This window comes from Ursus arctos, unplaced genomic scaffold, assembly GCF_023065955.2.
Source record: "Ursus arctos isolate Adak ecotype North America unplaced genomic scaffold, UrsArc2.0 scaffold_36, whole genome shotgun sequence".
Classification (NCBI taxonomy): domain Eukaryota; kingdom Metazoa; phylum Chordata; class Mammalia; order Carnivora; family Ursidae; genus Ursus; species Ursus arctos.
Genome location: NW_026623050.1, coordinates 21,087,557 through 21,112,366, shown reverse-complemented (window position 1 = coordinate 21,112,366; position 24,810 = coordinate 21,087,557). Strand labels below are relative to the sequence as shown.

General features: G+C 39.0%; 1 protein-coding gene and 1 pseudogene across 3 annotated transcripts in view; one reads left to right on the top strand and one right to left on the bottom strand.

The window, feature by feature from the left end:
• The window catches only part of TEX9 (testis expressed 9), a 198,895-nt gene that overhangs the window by 113,579 nt on the left and 60,506 nt on the right, over positions 1-24,810 (bottom strand). The window contains exon 3 of one of the 3 annotated variants that reach the window (XM_057306139.1): positions 24,562-24,664. The exons of the other annotated variants lie outside the window; for them this stretch is intronic. The gene's annotated coding sequence lies outside the window, so the exon portion shown is untranslated. The remainder of the gene's footprint in view (positions 1-24,561; positions 24,665-24,810) is intronic. 3 annotated transcript variants of the gene reach the window in all.
• Positions 13,305-13,554, top strand: LOC125282811 (40S ribosomal protein S21-like; annotated as a pseudogene).

Here is a 24,810-nt window from a genome sequence, read left to right as displayed (position 1 = left end):
AGTCACCTATCCCAACAGAAGGGCTGGTTGAATGTTAAGGGAATAGAGAATGTGTGCAAGAGGAGAGAGAGGATGAATGTCAGATTCAAATGCAATGTCAGGATTTGGAATTTTTCCCACTAACATTCTTACAAATTTCTCCAGGAAAAAAAGAGTAAACAGAATCCAGATGAGGTGAGGTTATGTTTCTTAGAATGTTTCTGAGACTACTCCCTATTAAAACTTCTGTGTACAAATCTCTATCTCTGTTTCCCAGGAGTCTTAACCTAAGACAATATGACACCCACCGAACAAGTTGAGATCATGGGGATATGATGTGTAATTTGGTACTGCTATAAGCTAACAAGTGACAAGTACTCTAAGGAGAAAAGAAAGTGCTCCAACTATGTAACTGCATGTGGGAGCCACGATGGCTCTGGGCTGGAAGTACTCAGCTAAAATCCAAATCAATATTCGTAAATATAAAACAATGGGTCCTAAGTTGAGGTAGTGGTGTTGTATGACACACATAAAAATGAATTTCTGTAACCTATGTGAATGTACCTTGTGATATAATCAGGTATCTTGTGTATGATAAGATACATTACAGTATTTTGAATTCAAACTTATCTGTATTAAGTAATATTTCTGAACTGTAAAGCAAGCATGAATCATTGGCACTATAATACACAATACTCTTTCCCACACTGTTTATATCTCGTAAGCATTATCATAATAAACATATCGTCAAGTGGCACCTGGACCAAAAATAAATTCATTGTTCAATGAAAGTGAAATAAAGCATTTCCCTTAAGAGTAGCAAAAACCTGGAACCAATCTAAATGTCCAACCAGGGAATTAATTAAATAAATTATGGTACAGTATATCATCATTAGTGATGACATGAGTAGATTTATACTTATTGACATAGAGAGATGTGATATATGGTATTACTAAGTGTCAAAGCAGTCTGCAAATTGATGTCATAGAGTGACACTTTTATGATAATTTATATTCAGATAAATATACATATAGGAAAAATTCCAAATGGAAGTACATCAAAATGCTTATCATTAATAATTATAATTATCATTATTTTGCTTATTATTCCAGATGCTGTCAGTGTCCCATGCAGTACTCCAGCCAATTTCTAATGGCTTCCTCTGTGCCTTAAAGCTTTTTATTCCAGACCTGCAGAAAACAGCTTGCTTGTAAGCAGGCTAAAAATGCTGAGGTAATACCTCACCCCTGAGGTAGCATAATTCTGAGGCATTTACTTTGTAGCATTTTCCAGGGGTTCTCCATGAAATTTCTCTCTAGGTTCCTACTGTGATATCTGGCTTACAACACATGCTTCCTTGGCCGGATTCTCTTCCTTTTATTACTTTCCCATTACCCTAAGATATTCTGTGTTTCCCAAATAATCTGCTTGTACTCAAATCCTTTTCTGTTTCTGGGCACACTCAAGCTTCAATATTTGTCTGTAATTTTCAAATAGTTCTATTTAAAAATGATTATTTATGTAAAAAGTTAAAAGCTTAAAAAACATTTAACATCAGATTTTTTTGTTTTGTTTCTTAAATATTGTATTTATTTATTTTAGAGACAGAGAGAATGAGTTGGGAGAGGGGCAGAGTTAGGGGAAGAGGGATAGGGAGAGAATCCCAAACAGACTCCACACTGAACGCGGAGCCAACCCAGGGCTTGGGGCTGCATCTCACAACCCTGAGATCATGACCTTAACAGTAGGACACTTAACCAACTGAGACACCCAGGCACCCCAACATCAGATGTTTTATAAATCAGATGTCTAATAACATGATCAGAAGAAAAGTTAAGAGTTTATTCTGTGTTCTTCAATAAAGATATTTGTCTCTAAGTTTTTGTTTTAATGCTGTGATTGGGGAGCATGGAACTACTTTGAAATATCAAAAGGGCTAATAAGCAAAAGAAAAAAATTCATGTATTCTTCACAATACCACAGAAGCCATAGAAAAAGAGGCTACTGAGTGGGAGTCACAAGGACAAGGATTTCTTTCAACTAAGAACTTTCTAGCAGTTAAAGTTACCCAAAATTGGAATAAATGTTCTCTGGGAAAAGCATTTTATCAGTGGCAAGTGACCTCGCATAAGCAGAGGCTAGATGACCCCTTGACAGGGACAGTTGGCTTCAAGGATCTTTAACACCCCTTTTCAACTTGGAGAGTCTCTATTTTTTGAATCTAATTCATCAAATTATGTGGCTATCAGGGGACCATTTATAGTTTCTCACTAATGATACCTGGCATGTTGGATTATTTGGGAACCTATGTTCATTCCTAGACATTCAGACATGAGCAAAGGGATCATGGTGGCACCTCGTACTAATGGGCAGTGCACATTCACAAAACACAGAGGTGGAGAAAGTTTAGGACTCTAGATAAATCACTAAATTTCAGTCAAAAAAATGTTGATTTTAAAACTGCTATTATTTTTTTAATAATATTTTTTATTATGTTAGTCACCATACAGTACGTCCCTAGTTTTTGATGTAAAGTTTCATGATTCATTACTTGCGTATAACACCCAGTGCACCATGCAATACATGCCCTCCTTAATATCCATCACCAGCCTATCCCATTCCCCCACTCCCCTCCCCTCTGAAGCCCTCAGTTTGTTTCCCAGAGTCCATAGTCTCTCATGGTTCATTCCCCCTTCTGTTTATCCCCCCTTTCTTCTTCCCTTTCTTCTCTTACCGATCTTCCTACTTCTTATGTTCCATAAATGAGTGAAACCATGTGATAATTGTCTTTCTCTGCTTGACTTATTTCGCTTAGCATTATCTCCTCCGGTCCCGTCCATGTCGCAAATGTTGGAGAGGATGTGGAGAAAGGGGATCCCTCTTACATTGTTGGTGGGAATGCAAGTTGGTACAGCCACTTTGGAAAACAGTGTGAAGGTCCCTTAAAAAGTTAAAAATTGAGCTACCCTATGATCCAGCAATTGCACTACTGGGTATTTACCTCAAAGATACAGACGTAGTGAAGAGAAGGACCATATGCACCCCAATGTTCATAGCAGCATTGTCCACAATAGCTAAATCGTGGAAGGAGCCGAGATGCCCTTCAACAGATGACTGGATTAAGAAGATGTGGTCCATGTATAAATGGAATATTACTCAGCCATCACTCAGCCATCAAAAAGAACAACATTTGCTGCAACATGGATGGGACTGGAGGAGATAAAACTGCCATTATTAACACTGGCTGTAGCCAGACCATGAAATGGTCTTGTTTTATATATTTACCAACATTTGAAATATCTTATATGTAAGCCAGAGATCATAAATAAGAGGTCAATTTGGACAAATAGGAAAATATATATGCATCCTCAAAACAAAAGGAAACACACCCTTCCATGACCTATATTTTGAGAGAGCGCAGACATGGGAAGAAAGCCAATGTGTAATACTGCTGGATCCCCCCAGTTTTGCTAGTTAGTAACTTCCTAATACAGTTAAAGGAGATTAGAAAATACAGAATCATGGAAGTGGGAAAATACGTAAGAAGGGAGAGGTAGGATAGCTAAAAGCAATGAGGGTGTTTCGCTAAAACCTTTGGAATCCCAAGTCTTCTGTCCCATCATCCCCATAAGTTATATCAAACTTTCTAGATCACATACCTCATGTGTTTTGGTTTGGAATATACGGCTCTACTAATGTGGAGGAGATTTCTGGGCCATAAGACCCACAATATAGTTCTGTTTTCACCACTAACTAGCTTAGAGCATTAACCTTGAGAATGTAACAATATTTCTGAGCCTTAATTTCTCCATCTGTAACATGAAGAAGCCGACTACATGATTTTAAGTTTCCTTTCAGGATTAACATTTTGTATTTCCACAAGGATGTATTCAATACATAGAAGGAGAGATCACATACTCATCTACCATAGAACTAAAGACCTTATAAAATAGATTGCTTTACCAGGTGTATTTCCAAAATGACCAAAGCCAGTATGATTAGTCCTGATTTTAGGCTCTATTGCAAGCTTCCAATGGTTAGATGTAGGTGGGGGTTATCAGTCTCTTTGACTATAATTTATCATGTGATTTTTATATTGCAATCAGGTTCTAGGTCAAATTCTGCCACACTTAGACATTTTTATTAGTAAGCAGGAGTAAAAATATTCACACAACCTGCAGTGTAAGCTTTCTAAAGCCCCAGCTTTCTGTCCTTTTAAGCACTTGAGCGAGTAACTTGCATGAAAGATTTGCTCAAGGCAAATGCAACATGATTGAGCTAATCCAGTCAAAGCCAAGCCACAAAATCCTTAAGTGGCTTGTATACAGAATGAATTGGAATTCTAAGCATAGAGTACCATTCCAAAGGGTGGAGACTAATGAGTTTACCAGATTTTTATATCCTGTCCCTGTAACTGTGGAAGGGCTAGTACAATATTCCTAGCCAATCCACGTCTTGAATTCTACTTATTTCACCAATGAAAAATAATCTCTAACTTGTAAATGCTAACAAGCTCTCTGTGCTGATAAAAGATAACAGGAATGCCGCCTATGAACTGTGAGTTTGTTTTGTTTGTTTGGTATTTGTTTTTTGTGTACATTATTAATGTGCATATACCCAACTCAATGTTAATTAGCTTGCCTGGGGTGTAAATGAAAATTAAAAATCATACTGTCCATAATGAACTATTCTAAGGTAAATTATAGATGTGTAACAATATAATGTGAGGACTACTAGGCAGGACTACTCTCCTAAAAGACCAGAAGTTGCACCACTCACAATTTATTTTTGTTAGCTAGTACTTTGACATTCTTCACCTACTCCTTCTCTCCATCCTCTCTTTATCATCCTTCATGCCATTTTTCTTTACCATTCTTCTTACTGTCCTCTTACCATTTTTCACATCCTCCTTTCTTTATCATGTGTTATTTTTTGTAACAGGATATGTACTGAACTAAGATATTAATAGTTTAGTGTAAATTATGGTAATATTATTTTGGCCCCTTTGTTTATGTCTTACACATAGCTGGCAAAAACCTTGACTCTTGATTAATTAAATCCTCTCCCTTCTTCATTCATACACCTGAGCTTCTGAACCTTGCTACAGAAAATCATATAATTATGTGCTTTGAAGCCACAAAAAATTCCTAGGCTCCGACTTCAGCTAGCTTTCAAGTTGTCTAGAGGCATTTCTGTATGTACAACAATGTCTATTTAAGACCCAGGAGAATAAGGAATCCTGGGATAATATTAAGTGTATCATTGCAATGATGAGCCAGAGACGGGGTTTTGGCCAGGCAAAAGAGCAAAGCTTTCCCTCCCATCTACTCCTTCCACACTAAAGCATTCCTAAGCTACCACCACTTCTACGTAGTTGCAGTGGCTTTTTTGCTTCCATACGTACCCCCAAATGTCTATTCTCCATATAGCAACCACAGTCATCTTTTATTTTTAGTATTTTTTTAAGATTTTATTTATTTATTTGACAGAGAGAGAGGCAGCCAGCGAGACAGGGAACACAAGCAGGGGGAGTGGGAGAGGAAGAAGCGGCTCCCAGCGGAGCAGGGAGCCCGATGTCGGGCTGGATCCCAGGACTCTGGGATCATGCCCTGAGCCGAAGGCAGACGCTTAATGACTGAGCCACCCAGGTGCCCCCACAGTCATCTTTTAAAAATGCACATCAGACCAGATAATTCCCCTACTTAGTCTCAATGGCTTCCAGCCATACTTTAAAAGTACTTCTTATTAACACCTATCAGACTCCACACCATCTGGCTGCTCCCCACCTCTTGCCTACTCCTCTCTATCCACATTGGTGTTCCTGCCAATTATCAAACCCAAAGCATGTGCCCACTGCTTTTGCACGTGTTGTTCCCTCTGACTAGAGCACCCTTCCTTAGAGTTTGACATGGTTCCCTTCTTCACTTCTTTCAGGACTCTGTTCACATGTCACCTTCCTCTACTTCCTTACCTGTCCTCTTATACCATTAGTCCAAACATCGAGAAATAGCAGCACTAAGAGGTTCTATCTATTACTGTGTAAGGGAATTTTTGATGCTTCAAGTTACATGTTCCATGTAACTATTCCATGTTCCATTCCTACTGTGTCATTAGGCCTACAACAGGTCAGCATATGGAAAGACAAATATATCTTTGTATCCATCAGAAACATATAAACTTGTTAGTACTACAATTTAGAATGGCAAGCAGAGCACTGGAGGGGAGACTGTTTATCTGGTTTTACCTACAAAGTCCTGATGCTTTTATTTTTAAATATCTGATTTATTTAAAAATCTACACACAGTATAATTCATATCCACCTACTATGCCTAGAGTTACAGATCCACTCCAACAATCAAGATATAAAGCAGTTCTATCACTGCCCAAATTCCCTTATGCATGACTGCTTTGTAGTCAACCTCTTCTCCCACCCTCCCCCAACCCCTGCAATCACTTATCTGTTTTCTATCCCTATAGTTTTTAGGCTCTGAGAATTCTGAGTCTAACCATTATTCGAGGTCCAGCTAGACCTGATGATCTGCAGGGATTATTCAAATCCGTACTTGCTAGCAAAATTATTGGTTGAGCATGTCTGAAAGAGTGTGAACTATGGATATAGTTAATAAATTGTACACGAGCTTTGTGGAAATGTGATACAGATTCTCAGGGCAATACCTTAGCTGGGGTAGTTAGAAGAATAAGTTCTGTCCTGGTCTGGCTTAGCCCAGATTCCTCCTCTTCTACTTTATCAGGATTCTGCCAATTCCCTTCATCACATCTGGTTTTGCCCCTCATATAGTTACTTCTTTATGTAATGTTCTTAATACCAGTTACAGTATTTTTCTCCTTGAATTTACAAATGCCCAAAGCTTCTTTTAAGCATAGAGTCATTGTCATTGAATTGCTGAAGGTGACTCTCTGATGACATCTACAAATATTTTCTATTTTTTTAAAAGATTTTATTTATTTATTTGACAGACAGAGACAGCCAGCGAAGAGAGGGAACAGAAGCAGGGGGAGTGGGAGAGGAAGAAGCAGGCTCCTAGCAGAGGAGCCTGATGTGGGGCTCGATCCCAGAACACCGGGATCACGCCCTGAGCCAAAGGCAGACGCTTAACAACTGTGCCACCCAGGCGCCCCTACAAATATTTTCTTCAGCTCCCTGTCTTTTTCCATCTGAGTCCTGCCCTGAGTCCATGCTCCCTGGCTCAAGCAGTAGCTGCTTCTTGAGTGCTCTGAACTCTGCTGTTAGCTCTCTGGTTTGCCCTGTGTGTGTTCTGGATGTGCCCTGGAACTGAAGGTTTAAGTGCTAATGTCCAGCGTAGAGCCTGGTTGGTTACTGCAGCCCTAGTGTATTCTTGTTTGACCATTTCATACCCACTAATCATTCACACCCCCTGAGAACTCTGGCCCATGAATTACATAGCAGAATTGAATTTCACAGGAATAGGAAATAAGAAATAGCAACAGCAACAAAAATTTCACAGGTTAGTTCCTTTGCCTGCTGCACGTACAGCATCAACACCAGGGGTTAATATAGCAGGCAGGCTAATGGCAAAGTAGCTTCAATAACCACTGATGAGTCACCAAGCCACAAATCTTTGTCCTGCACATATTAGAAGGACTATACTGGGTTCTAGCTCTAATTTCACCTTGGAGGCTTCTTTACTTCCGAGTTCTAGCCATTCCTCACAAGATCCTTGAAGAAGATACATGCCCAAGCAAGAGCAGTGGAAAACCAAGCTGCACTTCAATTTCAGACTTGTGGCACCAGATGGCCTGGTTTGCCAGGACAGTGCAGGCTGTCCAGGTGTAGTTACTGATAGCACGTTTTTTACTCTCAAAGTGTTCCAATTTTGATTAAAAATTACACAACTACCTTAATTATAACATACACAACAGATAACTCCCCCCTTCCGCATCAGGAGGGAATAGGGAGCCATCAGAAATTAGACAAAGAGAAGGGTACAGGGTCAGAGAAAGAACCAAATTCATTTCGAGTACTGACAAGTAAAATTGGCAGACAGAATTTTGTAATCCTTCTCAGAGCGGAAGCAACGCACCCATAATGGTAGTTCTTAAGAGGGAGTTTGAGTTTTTACAAATCTAGAGAGTAATGAGAAATGTGAAGGCCCCTGAAACTAGAGAGTGACATCACAAAAAAAGAATGTGGTCATGCAGGAAGGAGATGCAGGAAACTCTGCAGATTGGACCAGAACAGAGACCAATTCCTTAACCAACATGGCTGAAGGAGGCCTTGAAAGATTATATCAGAAGTAATTATATGGCAGAGGTCCTTGTCTTGGGTTCATTGATAGACTTTGGGGTCTATGTCACTTCTGTGAAATATAACTAAAACTTGTATGTATAAAATCTTCTGGAAGACCTGTCAGTAATTTTCATCAGGTTCTCCAAAAGGTCCAAAAAGCTAAGAACCATTAATTTATGGTGTTTTCAGTTCTGGTATATATTTTTAAATGTATTAAAAGGTAGCTAGTTCTCATTCCAGTGTTATACTACTTAGTCATTTTTGACACATGTACCACTGGTTTCATAAAATTCTGAGTTAACTAGCCTTCACTGGGCTAGGTGGGCCCAACCTGAGTTTTACAATAATAATTCCAATACCCAGAGTGGAAAAAAGAAACAGATAAACAGCATTGTTAACAAAATGCTCTCTTAAAATAGCTTCTTTCTTTCTTTTTCTTTTTCTTTTATTTTTAGGGGGGCAGGGCAGAGGGAGGGAGAGAATCCCAAGCAGCTCCAGCTCAGTGTGGAGTTTGACGTGGGGCTTAACCCCACAACCCTGCAATCATGAGCTGAGGCAAAATCAAGAGTCAGACGCTTGACTGACTGAGCCACCCAGGTGCCCATAGCTTGCTTCTGTCTAGGCATGTTGCACATTACAGAAGCCCTTGGGAATTCTACACTTCTTAGGATAACATAGAGACAGTTTTGCAAGTTTAAAACCATTTCAGATAAAGAGGAGAGAGCTACATCATGAAAATAGACTGTTTCTGCAATGCCATTTGAGGACACTTTTGTTCCTTCTGACTTTTGGTTTAGTTTATTCCTTCTTGGTACTGTATTTATGAGCCAGCTGAGCTAGGGTGTGACTGATTTATGTAGTTCTTACTTGTAATAAATTACTGAATGGTAGGGAGCTCTACTTCTGCTACAGTAAACCCCACACTTGTTCATACCATTAAGTATCTGGATGCCCTTGTGGAAATAATGTAACTTCTCTGGGCCTCAGGCTCCTATCTCCAGACATTATGCGAGCTCTGGCTTTCATTAGAAGTTACCAGAAGTTTCTTCTGGCTGTGGGATTGTATGGCTTTGTATTTCCAGGAAGGCATCTCTGTTTACCATTCTCAGGTTTATACAACAAACTCCTGAGGGAAAAGAACTTTATGTTCATTCAGGATAATATCTAAGGCAAAAAGTATATAAAAGATAAAACATTGATTGAGCAGCTGGGGAGAAAGCCTCTCAGGAAAGCCATGCTTCACCAGTCTCCCTATTCCATGAAAAGATTGATTGGACAAATTCTAGTCATCTTTTTGGACCATCTGCCATAGTGTTCAGAACCATCATATCATGCACCAGAGGTCACACTCATACGTGCAGCATGAATTCTCTCTCTCTCCCTTTTTATATCTACAACGCCTGTCCTAGTTGTCTCTTCCATATCATTTTTCCCACCATGCAGAAACAAATGAAAAACTAAGCCAATTTCTACTTACAGGAGTCCTGGCTTTCTTGCCCTCTTCCCTCTTCTGGGTACAGAAGTGCTTCTTGCAGAACTCCTGCACATATTAGAAGGACTATACTGGGTTCTAGCTCTAATTTCACCTTGGAGGCTTCTTTACTTCCTAGTTCTAGCCATTCCTCACAAGATCCTTGAAGAAGATACATGCCCAAGCAAGAGCAGTGGAAAACCAAGCTGCACTTCAATTTCAGTCTTGTGGCAGTCCTTCTGGCCTGCTTTCTGAAACATGAGAAGGTTCTAGTATTCAGAAGTAGATCACATCCTCCTACTGAGAGTACCAGAACATGGCATGGGGCAGGAGGAGGAGCATGTGAGGTTGGAGGGTTATAGGATTATATCAGGCAATCCTACCCTAGTTATAGATAACACGTTATAGACAACGTTCCCCTGGGTTGGAAGTGTCACTTTCTGGTTACAGTCAGAATTGAAAATGGGTCCCTCAATCAGACAAAATTATGAGGCTTTCATATCACACTCAGTCTTAGCCAAGGAATGGCCACTTACAAGCATTATTATTTAATCCTATGCGAGTTGTTTTCATCCTGACAGTTGTGATAGATCTGAAGAATATTACCCCCATTACTCTAATATCATCTTAGATTATGTCCCTGGAGGGGTACCTGGGTGGCACAGCGGTTAAGCGTCTGCCTTCGGCTCAGGGCATGATCCCTGCGTTGTGGAATCGAGCCCCACATCAGGCTCCTCCGCTATGGGCCTGCTTCTTCCTCTCCCACTCCCCCTGCTTGTGTTCCCTCTCTCGCTGGCTGTCTCTATCTCTGTCGAATAAAAAAAAAAAAAAAAGATTATGTCCCTGGAGGTTCAAAATCCAGTATATTTCACTCTAGAAATAAATCTAATGTATTTCACTCAAGAAAAGCAATTTTTGGTATGTGCCATGCCATACAACATCCAAATCAAATACAACCACTCTTCCTCCTTCACATCTATAATCTTTTTCTTCATGAGTTAGTATAGAATTCTTCTTTCTACTGACTTCAGCTGGACTGTAGCATTTTTCTGTTCTTATGCAAATTAGTGATTATTTAAATACTTGGATATGTTGCTCACAATCTGAATTCTTATTCCTGAGAACCAAGAACTTTGTATCTGCCCTTCCCTTTTTTCTATAAAACACACACAAACACACACGCACACACACACACACACACACACACACATTGATGTTAACTATGGCGGGGTGGGAAGAAGAGTACACATTCTTCTAAGGTGCACAGGAAACATTCTCAAGGAAAGATCGAATGTTAGGCCATAAAACAAACCTAAAATTTAAAAGGATTGTAATCATACAAAGTGTGTTCTCCAGCAACAATGGAGTTGTTTCTAATAAAATTAGAAATCAATAGCGGAAGGAAATTTGGAAAATATAAACCTATCTCTATTTTATTTTATTTGTACACAATCTTGTACATAGAAAATGCTAAAGAATTCACACAATGTGCTATTAGAACTAAGAAAATAATTCAACAAAGTTGCAGACCACAAGATCAATATAGAAAAATCAATTATATTTCCACATACCAGCAATGAACAATCTGAAATGGAAATTAAGAAAACAATTCCGGGGCGCCTGGGTGGCGCAGCGGTTAAGCGTCTGCCTTCAGCTCAGGGCATGATCCCGGCATGGTGGGATCAAGCCCCACGTCAGGCTCCTCCGCTATGAGCCTGCTTCTTCCTCTCCCACTTCTCCTGCCTGTGTTCCCTCTCTTGCTGGCTGTCTCTATCTCTGTCGAATAAATGAATAAAATCTTAAAAAAAAAAAATTCCATTTACAATAGCATTAAAAGGGATATAATACTTAGGAATGAATTTAACGAAAGAGTAAGACTTGTACAATGAGAATTATAAAGCCTTATTGAAAGAAATTAAAGAAGATCTAAATAAATGGAGAGACATCTCACGTTAATGAATTGGAAGACTTAATATTGTCAAGATGGCAATACTCCTCCCCAGAGTGATCTACAGATTCAACACAGTAACTATCAAAATCCCAGCCAGTTTTTTTCTTTACAGAAATTACAAGTTGATCTTAAAATTCATATGGAAATACAAGGAATCCCGAATAGCCAAAACAATCTTGAAAAAAGCACAAAGTTGAAGGATTCACACTTTCCATTTTCAAAACTTATTACAAAGTTACACCAATGAAGACAATGTATTAGTGGTATAAAGATAGGACACAGATCAATGATAAAGAATTAAGAGTCCAGAAAAAAAAATCCTCTATTTATGGTCAATTGATTTTCAACAAGGGTCCAATATAATTCAATGGGAAAAGGATCATCATTTCAAAAAATGGTGCTGGGACCAACAGATACCCATATTCAAGAGAATAAAGTTAGACCCCTCCCTCACACAATATATAAAAAATAATTCAAAATGGATCATAGGCTTAAATGTAAGAACTAAAACTATGAAACTATTAGGAAAAAAGCATAGAAGAAAATCTTCACGATCTTGGATTAGGCAATGGTTTCTCAGATATGATACCAAAAACACAAGCAAGAAAAGAACGAATAGATAAACTAGACATCAAAATGAAAAACTTTTGTGCTTCAAAGAACACCATCAAGAAAGTGGGAAGACAACCCAAAAAATGGGAGAAAATATTTACAAATATGTGATAAATCACACATCTGATAGAGGCCTAGTATCCAACATATACAAAGAACATTTACAACTCAACAACAAAAAGGCAAATAACCCAATTAAGGAATGGGCAAAGGACTTGAATGGACATTTCTCCAAAGACGACAAATGGTCAATAAGCACATGAAAAGATGTTCAACATCATTAGTCATCAGTAGAGGCAAATCAAAACCACAAGATATCATTTCACACTCACTAGGAAGGCTATCGTAAAAAAGATGGACAATAACAAGTATTGGCAAGGATATGAAGAAATTGGAAGGCTCATACCCTGCTGGTAAAATATAAAATGATGTAGCCACTTTGGAAAACAGTTTGGTAATTCCTCAAAAGTTAAATATAGTTACCATACCAAATCAGTATTTTCATTCCTAGATATACACTGAAGAGAAGTGACAACTTATGTCCAAAGAAAAATCTGTACACAAATGTTCAGAGTAGCAGTAATCATAATAGCTAAAAAGTGGAAACAACCCAATTGTCTATTAACTGATGAATCCATACACAAATGTGATATATCCACACAATGATTATTACTATGCTATAAAAAGAAATGAATTGCTGATACACACAAAACAACACAGATGAACATTAGAAATATTAGGCTAAGTTAAAGAAGCTGGACACAAAGGGCTATATGTTACTCCATTTACATGAAATGTCCAGAATAGGCAAATTCATATAAACAGAAGGTAGAGGAGTGGTTTCCAGGGAAGGGAGAATGGTAAGTGTACGCTAATGAGTATGAGGTTTCTTTTTGGGATGATGAAATATTCTGAAATTAGATCATGGTGATGATCACACAACTCTAGGAATATACTAAACCCTACCAAACTATACACCTTAAAAGTGTGAATTTGCAGTGGCAGCCGGCATGCCCTCCATATGCAGAAGGACGCTGTCGAGTTTGTGGACCTGTATGTGCAGCAGAAACGCTCGGCCAGCAACCGCAACATTGGCATCAGGGACCACACTCCCATTCAGATGAAGGTGGAGAGGTTGACAAGGTGACAGGTTCAACAGCCAGTTTAAACCCAAGCTATCTGTGGGGCCATTAGCAGGATGGGTGAATCAGACAACTCCATCCATCCTCCTACTGGCCAAAGCTGATGGTATCGTTTCAAAGAATTTCTGACTGGAGAGGATCACGGATGTGGAATATTTGTCATAAATAAATAGCAAAAACCAAAGTAAAATACAATAGAATAAAATGGAAAAGTCTGAATTTTATGGCATGTGACTTATATCTCAATAAAGGTGTTATTATTCAAATGTCTGGCACACAGTAGGCATTTAATAAATATTGGTGGGTTTCATTCCCATCAGCCTAAATTCAGATAACAGAGCTGAGGCTATTTCCTGCCCAGGGCTTAACAACTTTTAGCTCCTCTGCAGCATCAGGTGGGAGTGCCTGAGGGCTGCCAGTGAAGGAAATTGGAAACAGCTGTCTAGGTTGTTGGGTTGGGGAGAAGAGCTGGCAAAGAATGGGGCACCCAAAATTGGGGAACAGATGCAGATTCTCTCACCAGACCATTCCAGACAATAAACTGGGGAAAGGATCGAGAATAGAAATTGAGACATGAGACCAGTGGCTTGTGATCTGGAGACAACTTAATTCAATGAACAGCTTCTTTTTTTTTTTTTTTAAGATTTTATTTATTTATTTGACAGAGATAGAGACAGCCAGCGAGAGAGGGAACACAAGCAGGGGGAGTGGGAGAGGAAGAAGCAGGCTCATAGCGGAGGAGCCTGATATGGGGCTCGATCCCACAACGCTGGGATCACGCCCTGAGCTGAAGGCAGACGCTTAACCACTGTGCCACCCAGGCGCCCCTCAATGAACAGCTTCTTATATTCCCCTAAGTTTCATGTGGCTGCTAGCTTGATTTCTCATAGAGCAAGGACATGGATTCCACTGCTTATACCCAAGTTTATCTAGTCATTTTCCTGCCAGGAAACTATATCTTTTCTGATTTCATTTAGGTGTAATTGACATAGAACCATTCCTTTTAGGTGTACAGCATGATGATTTGATATATGCATATATTGTGAAATGATCACCACAGTAAGTTTAGTTAACACCTATCACCTCACATAGTTACAACCTTTTTTTCTTGTGATGAGAACTTTTAAGACCGCTCTCTTGGCAACTTTCAAAAGTATAAATCATATTGTTAAATAGTTACCAAGATGTACATTACATCCCCAGAAATTATTTATCTTATATTTTAGATACATAATTATATTACTAAGCATGGCAATGAACAACAACAAAGGAGAGATGAATTTCTAAAATATTTGGTCCCCTACCCTGGGTATGAGTGAAAAAGACTGTGCTAATTCATTGTGTTGTATTAGCAACAGGTAAACCAGATACAACTGGACTGCTTAAGTTTTCATTCGATGCAATCTTTTATGCAGATAAAGAATACTATGTATTTATTAATTTAATCAGTACCATTGGACAAATCCTTGTGGGAACAGAACTAAAATATATTCAGAACTGATTGTTTACTAGGCACTGTGTATTAAGCACCGTCACAAATGTGATCCAGAAAGATAAAACCTAAGAAAGAGCCTTTGAGTCTTAAGACTGGACAATGGCCTTTGGAAAACAGTCTCATTAGAGAGGTGTACTAGAATTAGAAGAATTACGGTGAGTGGGCAGTGAAAAAGTGAAAGTACTGGGTGTGGGCCCCTTTTCCAAGTCGAGCAGCAAAAGGAAGAATAGATGAGATAACTTGAGGAAGAGGCAGGCTAAAAAAATTGCAGTAACTTATTTTTCTGATGATTTAATATGGGCCCAACATAGATAGTTTGGAAGACCAGAGAGGTATGACAAAAAAAATAATAAAATGGTTTATGATCTTTAAATAAAAATAAACTACAAATCTACATTTCCTGCCTAAATTCATATCAAAGAAAACTGGATACTAAATTATTTAAAAGCTAGTATACAATTTAGATTTCTAACTTATCAAAGTATATTCTATTAAAGAAAGAAGGAAAGGACAAAAAGTGACTTTTCTTTTATGGCAGATGTTGAGTTTGAAGGAAAAGTATGGAAGTGACAAAGCCACTTGGTACTGCTTAGACATTATTTTCCTTGTTGATAGCAAAAAACTTGTTGACAGAAGTAGATCTCACCACGATAAAGAAAGTCTGTAACTATGTGTGGTGATAGATGTTAACTAGACTTACTGTGGTGATCATTTCACAATGTATACATGTATTGAATCATTATGTTGTATACCAGAAACTAGCATAATGTTATGTCAATTATGTTTCAATTGAGAAAATAACAAAATAAAAAAATCTATAGGAGCAGACCAAAACAAATAAAATTCCATTCCCATGTAATAATCAAAATTATGGACTTCAGGGGTGCCTGGGTGGTGCAGTTAAGCCACCGACTCTTGGTTTCAGCTCAGGTCGTGATCTCAGGGTGGAGAGATGGAGCCCAGGGGTGGTGGGAATCTGTGCCCAGTGGGGAGTCTGCTTAAGACTTTCTCTCCCTCTGCCTGCCCCCCCGAAATAAATAAAATCTTTTTTAAAAAAATTATGGACTTCATTTATATTTTAGGCTTCTTCTCCCGACAACTGGCTCAGATCTGCAGCACTCAGGGCAGTCTGCAGTCCGAGGAGCCAGAAGTCAGGGAAGAGAGTATGAATCACTTCTCTTTTCTTCCATTACTCTTCTGCAGCTACTCCCACTATTTTACAGTTCGCTGAAACTGGAGTGCAAGGAGGAAGGAGAGGGAAGCGGGCAGAAAAATTCTCTCTTAACTGATGCTGGCTGCTATGGGCTCGTTTTAGACTTGGCAGATGTGTAAACTTGGTTTTTCCTCTCCTAGAAGGTGTTGGGGTGATTTTGCAAATCCTGCCACCAGCACTGCCACTACTGCCACTGGGTATCGCAAACCCATTTCTAGTCCAGCTGGTCATTTGTGATTTCTTCCGTATCCCAAGGTATCCACTTTTGGCCTTCTGCTCCTGAGGCTTCCACTTGGACAGAACTAAGACCACCCCAGGCTGACTGTCCCCCCACGTTATCTACCTAGATCCGGTCCATGGGAAACATCACAACTGTTGGCGCTGTGACAGACTGTAAAAGGGCAGCTGCTTCCCAAACTACAACCATTGACCACTTCCTCTAAGCTCTCATCATTTAGATTTTTCAGGGATAATTCTGACACCAGCCTTCTGTGCCCCCCAAACTGCGGGAGACACGTAATAAGCTCTTTAAGTGGTTTCCTAAGTTCCTCTCTCTTGCCTTCAGTTGAAGGGGAAGCTCCTCTACTCTCACACTCTTCCCACCATGTATGGGATCAGCATACCTACAAATTTATACAAAATTATATGTGCATACAGTTAAATTTTTAAATAAAAAATAAATAAGACAAAGGCAGTTAAGGAGCCAAGCACAGTGCCAGGAAGATAGTGAGCGTGAATGAATGTTAGCTATTATAGTTAAATATTAGCTTCTCTGAAAGATCATCTATATGATTGTTAAGAAATGGAAAAGAAGACGGAGTCATCTTTTAAAGACCTGGCTAGCTACATGCCAGGAAACCAACTACCTTTATTAAAATATAGTTAGAGGGGTGCCTGGGTGGCTCGGTCAGTTAATCATCTGCCTTTGGCGCAGGTCATGATCTCAGGGTCCTGGGATGGAGCCAAGTGTCAGGCTCAAGAGCCTGCTTCTCCCTCTCCCTCTGCCCCTCTCCCTGCTTGTGCTCTCTTTCTCTTTCTCTCAAGTAAATAAAATCTTTAAAAAAGAAAATACAGTTAGAAATGTTAAGGACTATGCCTTGTGACTTATATTTTTATAACAAAGATGGTATGACATAGTTAAGTGAGATCAATACACCTGCAGAGGCAAAGCAAGTTTTACCAAAACATGACACTATGAAAGAAAAACTGGACATATGTGGCACAGCACATTGAAAATGGTTAGTATTAGGGGCATCTGGGTGACTCAGCAGTTGAGCGTCTGCCTTTGGCTCAGGTCATGATCCTCAGGTCCTGGAATCGAGCCCTACCTCGGGTTCCCTGTTCAGTGGGGAGTCTGCTCCTTCCCCCCTGACCTCCCCCCTGCTCATGCTCTCTCTCTCTTTCTCAAATGAAAAAATAAAAAAATCTTTAAAAAGAAAATGGTGAGGATTAAAAAGAAATAAAATAATAATTAAAAAAAAACCCAGGGTGGTATAGTCAACAGAGCAATTTTGGTGCCATCTAAGTATTTTTCTGTAAACAAGGTAGAATATAAATGAAATAAATTACAATAGCTCTAATTGTACCTTGCAGAGCACACATTCAACATGGTAGAGGCAATTTGGTGGGGCGTTAAAATGGCTGAAGTGATCAGATTGCCGCGTTCTTGTCATTCGGGGCATCCAGACCTAACTAGAGATATTCACACACTCTGTATTCATGCCTTCATTCAAAAAATATGCACCTATTTCGTATAAAGTACTTTCTTTACAGCCTGTGATGGATATAAACAACTATGACACAGTAATTGGCCTTAAGGCATATACAGTCCAGTTGGAGAAGATAAACAAAGCAAGCTGTCTTTCAATTTTGAAATTTTGTGGAAAACTAAGCTAGCTAGGTAGAGTGTTAGGTACTCAACATTAGAAGAAACATTTGGTGTTACTGTCAAATTCTATATATTTTCAAATTCGAGGTGTCAATTTTCAAGCTTGTGGCTGTTGGGTAGTAGATAAAAGATGCACGTGATAAAAATTGATTCAAATGATGTTTTTAAATATGTTCATATGCATTTCTTACATACCAGAGCACAAGAAATGCCCTAATTTTCATTCATTCTTTCTTTTTTTTCATGTTTTGAAGATTTATTTATTTGAAGGGGGTGCAGAGGGACAGGGAGAGAGAATCCCAAGCAGACTCTGCAGGTAGCACTGAGCCTGATGTAGGGCTCAACATCACAAAAATCCCAAGACATGACCCCTAGATCAGAACCCAAGTCAAACCCAAGAGTTGCACACTTAACTGACTGCGCCACCCAGGTGCCCCAGAATGCCCTAATTTTCAAAGACACTGGTTTTTACTTCATTAGCCTATTATTGCCTTTCCTTCGACTTACTTCAATCCCCATGGCATGCAATATGCAGAACTTGATGGGTATATTTCAGGCCAGCATAACACTTGGCCAGATGTCATTCTCTGTTCTCTTTATAGAATTTCTGCAGTGTTTCCTCTAAATGTTTTTTTTTCTATAATATGATCTATCTTCCTTTTTTTGTTTCCCCCAATTCTTTTTTTTAAAACTCTAATCACATAACCCAGCAGAGATCTAAAAATCCCTATGTCAGCATCTTCTAATCTGCTACCGAATTCTTCCCAGACCCGTGATTTAACATCTGTGTTCAATATTCTAATCTACCAAAGAAGACTGGAGCTCAGCTTTACTTGCCTCTTTCAACCTGGGGGGGGGGGGAAGCAGAATAATTGAACCCATCAGCTTCCTGATTTAAGATCTTTATAATACAGCTTCATTATTTTGACATGAATTCCCTAGACATTGGACTCACCCATATTCAAATTTAAGGGCAAAAGCATCCAAAAGACAAATATAAATTACTTTTGGATTACTCAACCTCTGCTTCTCCTGATACAGACAACTAAGTTGACATTATATTTTACACAGTGAAAAGTGATACCTTTGGCTAGCAATTAGCCTCTAATATAACTTAGCCGATATTGTATCCCAAAGAGATAGAATACAGATTTGTTAATAACCCTTTTCAATGTTACATTTAAAATAACTTAAAATTGGGTCATAATGAGTGATTCTTGAAAAATCCCCAGCTAATTTTAATGCCCTAGCTTTAAATAATGCTGAAACACAATGGCTTCATCTTGAAAATTTGACAACCAAATTGATACTAATTAGAGCAATGTGTGCAATTTTCCTAGGGCTCTAAAACAAAATGGAATTTGAAACTCAGTAACAAGCTAGAATGACTGTCAGAAAATTAGATAATGAAAAGATTTTAAAAGAAGCACACATGTAATACAGTAGAGAATAGGTAGTTCTACAAGGTGTAAGATGAAATGCAATTTATGTGATTCTTTTAAAAAGATAATACCTGAGTGCATTTAGCAGTGCTGACATTTGGACAAGCTTGACCCTGCGGTATAACTGGAGCCTGAATCCAGAATGGGACAGGAGAAAAATCAGAGCCAGTCATAGAGTTGGGTCATGGGGCAGCAAGCCAGTGTTCAAATGACAAATTCACCACTGACCCAACTGGCATTGAAATTTGGTCTATTCCAGTGGGTAAGGGTATAGAGAGCAGAAAATAATGAAGTCGGGGAGGCAGTGGTTTTGGATTTCAGGAGCAGAAGTCTAACAAAGCCTTGGGTTTATGGAGCACAGGATTCAGGCCCTCAAGAGCAGGCTGTTAGGACCCCATGCACATGGATTTGGTTCAGTGCTCCCGTTCCAAGAGGGATCATGAATTCTTTTTTCTTTTTTTCTTTTTGCTTTTCATATAATAATGTATTGTGAAATATCTTTCTATTTCAACATGTATACTTGGACAACATTTTTAATGACTTAAACATAACAAGATTGTGGTTTTGGAGTGTTTTATTTACTTGTCCCCATTATAAGCAATATTTCTTTGGATATCCTTGTATTTTGTATAGATTCTTATTTCCTTAGTGTAAAGCCTTATAAATGGATTTGCTGTATAAAAAGACACTGTTTCAAAGCTTAAGATATATACTATCAAACTACCCTCCAAAGAGGTAAGAATAGTATACTTTATCACCAGCAGAGTCCAACTCTGTGCAGAGGTCCTTTTAATAATTTACCCATTTTCTGAAGAGTTAACTGAGGCAGAAATCCAGTCAAATGGCCTGGAATAAAACAGAGGGATGAGGAGAGGCTGTGGTTTTGGGGCATATGAGAAGCCAGGGTTCTCCCTAGGCACACAAAACCCAGGCTCAAAGCAGTAAGACTAATCACACACTCCCATGGCTCTGGTGTGAATCTGATAAAATATTGCCTCTTAGGTACTAAGATAAAAGCAATCAATTGTTGTAAGGCAGTCAGGAAGGTGATGAGGCTATATGTTAGAGTGAGGACACCAGTGCCTTAAAAGAACAGGACAAGCAAAGGGTAAAACCAGTAAAAGCCCAGTTCTCAAGGAATTATTCATGATATAGAAAGAATAGAATACTCAAAAAGGAACTTGGATACATTCAAAAGAAGGTGCTGCTTAACTGGTATACCCAGTTAGGACACAAGAGTGGTGCCTGCTTCAGGGTACTTGGTGAGTTAATTTTTTTAAACCCAAAATGTTATGAAAGCTAATAGTGATGGATACATTTACTGAACTCCTCTGTTGGGCCAAGCATTCTATAATTCTCTCAACAACCTACAACCTACAAGGTCGTTAGACTATTATCACTATTTTACAGACAGGGAAAGTAAGAGTCAGAGAGGTACAGTAAATGGTCCCCAGCCACTCAGCTTATAACGTGCTGAACTGGGTCTGGCTCCAGTAAAGCAGTTGAAAAGAAATAGGTTTATATTATGGAATAAAATACATACACTTGATTGCGGGTTAACTTAAGCAAAAAAAAAAAAAAATCGAATGTACAGTTAAGCTTACTTTAGTATACATGTACATATATAGCAAAATGAAAATAAAATACAAGCTTTACTACCGTGCTGTTGTAATCCTAATCGGTCCTTTCTCATTCAGATATTAGGGGATTGTTTATAGTGTCTATTTTTCTCAGTCTCTGTCTTGGTTTTCTTAGTGCCTGCTTTTTTACTCCCCCAGTTGGTCTACAGATAAGATACATTACCCCAGTTTCTATGCTAATCCTAAGTGAAATGGAACTTGTGTTAAAAATATGCTGGTATTTAAATTCCTTATATTTCCTTCAGGACTTTGGGTCACACCCAAACATTACTGTGGAGCCTCTTCCCAGCTACTGTCAAGCAACTGATATGAACTAATACCTGATGACAGGAAAAGCTAAGGAATGAGGTAATATGGTTAGCGAGGATAATACAAATTTAAAAGAGAATTACTACAAACTCTTATAATTATAAAGAAGATGCTATGGATGCCATGCTACATTGAGTCACAAAGAAGTTTCATTATAAAGGAACATTTATAATTAACATCCAATGTTAATTAGAGAATCAATTTCTAGGAATAAAAATAGTATAGTTGTAATATGTAAATATGCGCATCACATAAAGAAGGCTGCAATACTAAGATTTCACAGATTTGCAAGCAAAATAATATCAGATGTGTCACATAAAAAGCATATATTGAGAATCTGAGGGGAGAATGAAGGTGTAGGAGGGGAATGTCACCCTGACACAGGGAGGGGAAGAAAAGAGAAGCAGCAGCATTCACAATAATTGGAATGGAGAAGCAGACTTTCATCAAGGCAGGGCAGATTTGAGGTCCTAGAAAATGCTGGTGACAATTAAACACCTTCTTTTTGTCAGTCCACCCAACCAGATCCCATCTCTCATATCTCCAATCAAACGTACTAATGGAATGTGCTCCACATACATGACCTTAATGATGGCTCCAGAGGTGGAGATGAGACCCAAGCCAGGTGTGAGAGTTTAGCCAACCATATAGTTAGGAGAAGCAGTGTCCACACAAGACTGTCTTCACTTACGATGCCAACCACAAATGTGGGGGTTCCCCAAAACACCCTCAGTTTTGATAATTTGCTAGAAGGACTCAGAATGCACTAAAAACTGCTATATCCACAGTTATGGGCTATTACTAAAGGGGTTAAAATCAGCCAAGAGAAAAGATGCATAGAACGGCATCCAGGAGGGGTCTGAGAAGCTTCTTGTCCTCTCAACATGGAATCATGGAGAGTGTTAACTTCTTCTAGCCACAACATGTGAAGATATGCATGGCCAGCAAAGGAAGCTTGCCCCCATCTTTGGTGTATAGAGTTTTTATTGGGACCCCATCACATATCACCTGTGTGGCTGACCTTTAGTCTCTAGCCTTGCTTGGGCATTAGGCTGATATCTCTAGTCTACAGGGCCTTCTGGAGGTAAAACTGATACCAAGTGGCCCAAACCCGCATAATAAATCACATTTTTAGACTGGTACTGCATGGGTCAAAGCCTCCAGGCAAAGATACTTCTATCAGCAGGACATTCCAGGGGCCTAGAAATCACCTCCTGGTAGTTTGGGGGCAAAGGCAGACCACTCTTTGGGTAAGATTAATTCTTTACTACATACCAGGCAAATCAAAAGTCTTTCCCAGGAGTTTTCTTTTTGGAGATAGAAGAAAAGGAACTGTCTTAGGATCTCCAGAAACAGAGCTTGAGACAAGATTCTTACGTAAGTGATTTGCTGAAGGAGTGTTCTTAGGAGAAAGTGATTAGGTTGTCAGTGAAGCACAATAGTAGAGGGGAAGTTACTAAGCAAAAGAAAGAGTTTCAGCTGAAGTCTAGTCATAGCCAGATTCCAGCAGAAGCTCTTGAACATGACTGACTGTACCTCAAAATTGACATACCTTGAGAAGGTGTTTTGTACCCTCATATCAGTCAGCCATTGGCTGTAGACCACCAAGGTGGTGGGGCATTATTTCCCAGGCATTTCTGGAGGATGCAGCAACTAGTGGTCCAAGGCAGTTCTCCAAAATTGGGTGCAGCCAGTATCAATCAGCTACACTAGCAGCAGCTCAAAGACAGATGCACTGACCTGGAAAAGGGGATGGGATGGGTGGGCCATCAATAGCACTTATTATATATAGTCCACACCTTCCACTGCTCAGATCAGCTTGTCTGTCACAGTGAGTTCACTACATCCAGTCACAGCTTCTCTAGGATTCTGGTTGATCACAATTTCTGGGGAAAGTTACATAAGGAGGATCGATGGGACAGATTTCCTCCCCCAGCTGCTATATGTGATCAGAAGGCCAGATGCTCATAATGTCCCTCTTCTATTGCTCCATTCTTAATTATTCTCTCCATTGACAAGCATTTCCAATGGTCTAGGTGTGCATGGTAGAATAACCCAGACACCCAATGGGAATAGCACCAAGACCCTTCTCAAGCTGTGGTTACTATTTTTGCTTATTTATAGTTCAAATCAGGCTGGGAATACCAAGAGATGCCACAGTGCATCACCTGAATTTCTTCCTACTTCTTTATGTATCAACAGTTCTACCTGTTCAAATGATGAAGGTCAGTTAACCCCTGTCAGTGTAGTAATTACTTTCTTTGCTTACCAGCTGCTGTAGAGGGACAAGAAGTGCAAAGTCACCAGAATACAGCTATAGCTCTAAGTTTAGAGGTACTCTATGTTGCTTCATGCAAAGACCCCACTACCATGGAAATTTAGACCTCTCAACACACAGATCCCAAAGCTGCAAGGAAAAGAAGACAAATTCTCCAGGTGGGTCGGTGGGAGTGATGTTGAGTGGGGATACTATTATTTCTTTACCTCAGTTCCTGAACCTATGTATTCTAACTACTAGGGACAAAGCAGCATATAACATTCATCACTTTAAGATGTATACACCATTCTGAAGAATAATGCCCCTTTCTCACATGAGAGTCATCTCGAAGCAAGCACTCAGCAGAAGCTTTGAAAAGCCATTCCAATTGATAATGACACAAACAAATGGAAAGCTATTCCATGCTCAAAAATTGGAAGAATTAATATTTTTAAAATGTCCATATTATCCAAAGCAATCTACAGATTCAATGAAATCCCTATCAAAACACTAACAGCATTCTTCACAGAACTAGGACAAATATTCCTAAAATTTGTATAGAGCCACAAAAGACCCCAAATAGCCAAAGAAATCTTGAGAAAGAACAACAAAGCCAGAGGCATTACAATTCCAGATTTCAAGATATGCTACAAAGCTGTAGTAATCAAAACAGTATTAACACATAACCCAATGGAACAGAATAGAGAGCCCATAAATAAACTCACAATTATAAAATTAATTTAATCTACAACAAAGGAGACAATACACTAGGGCAAAGAAAGTCCCTTTAGTAAATGGTGCTGGGAAAACTGTACAATTACATGCAAAAGAATAAAACTGGACCACTTCAACATCATACATAAAAATAAACCCAAAATGGATTAAGACCTACCTCAATGTGAGACCTGATTGGTCTAAATCATAGAAATCCTAGAAAAGAACACAGATGGTAATTTCTCTGGCATGGCTGTAGTGATATTTTCTAGATATGTCCCCTAAGGCAAGAGAAACAAAAGCAAAAATCAACTGTTAGAACTCCATCAAAATAAAAAGTTTTTGCACAGCAAAGAAAACCACCAATAAAACAAAAAGGTAATCTACTGAATGGAAGAAAATATTTGCAAATGATATATCCAATAAG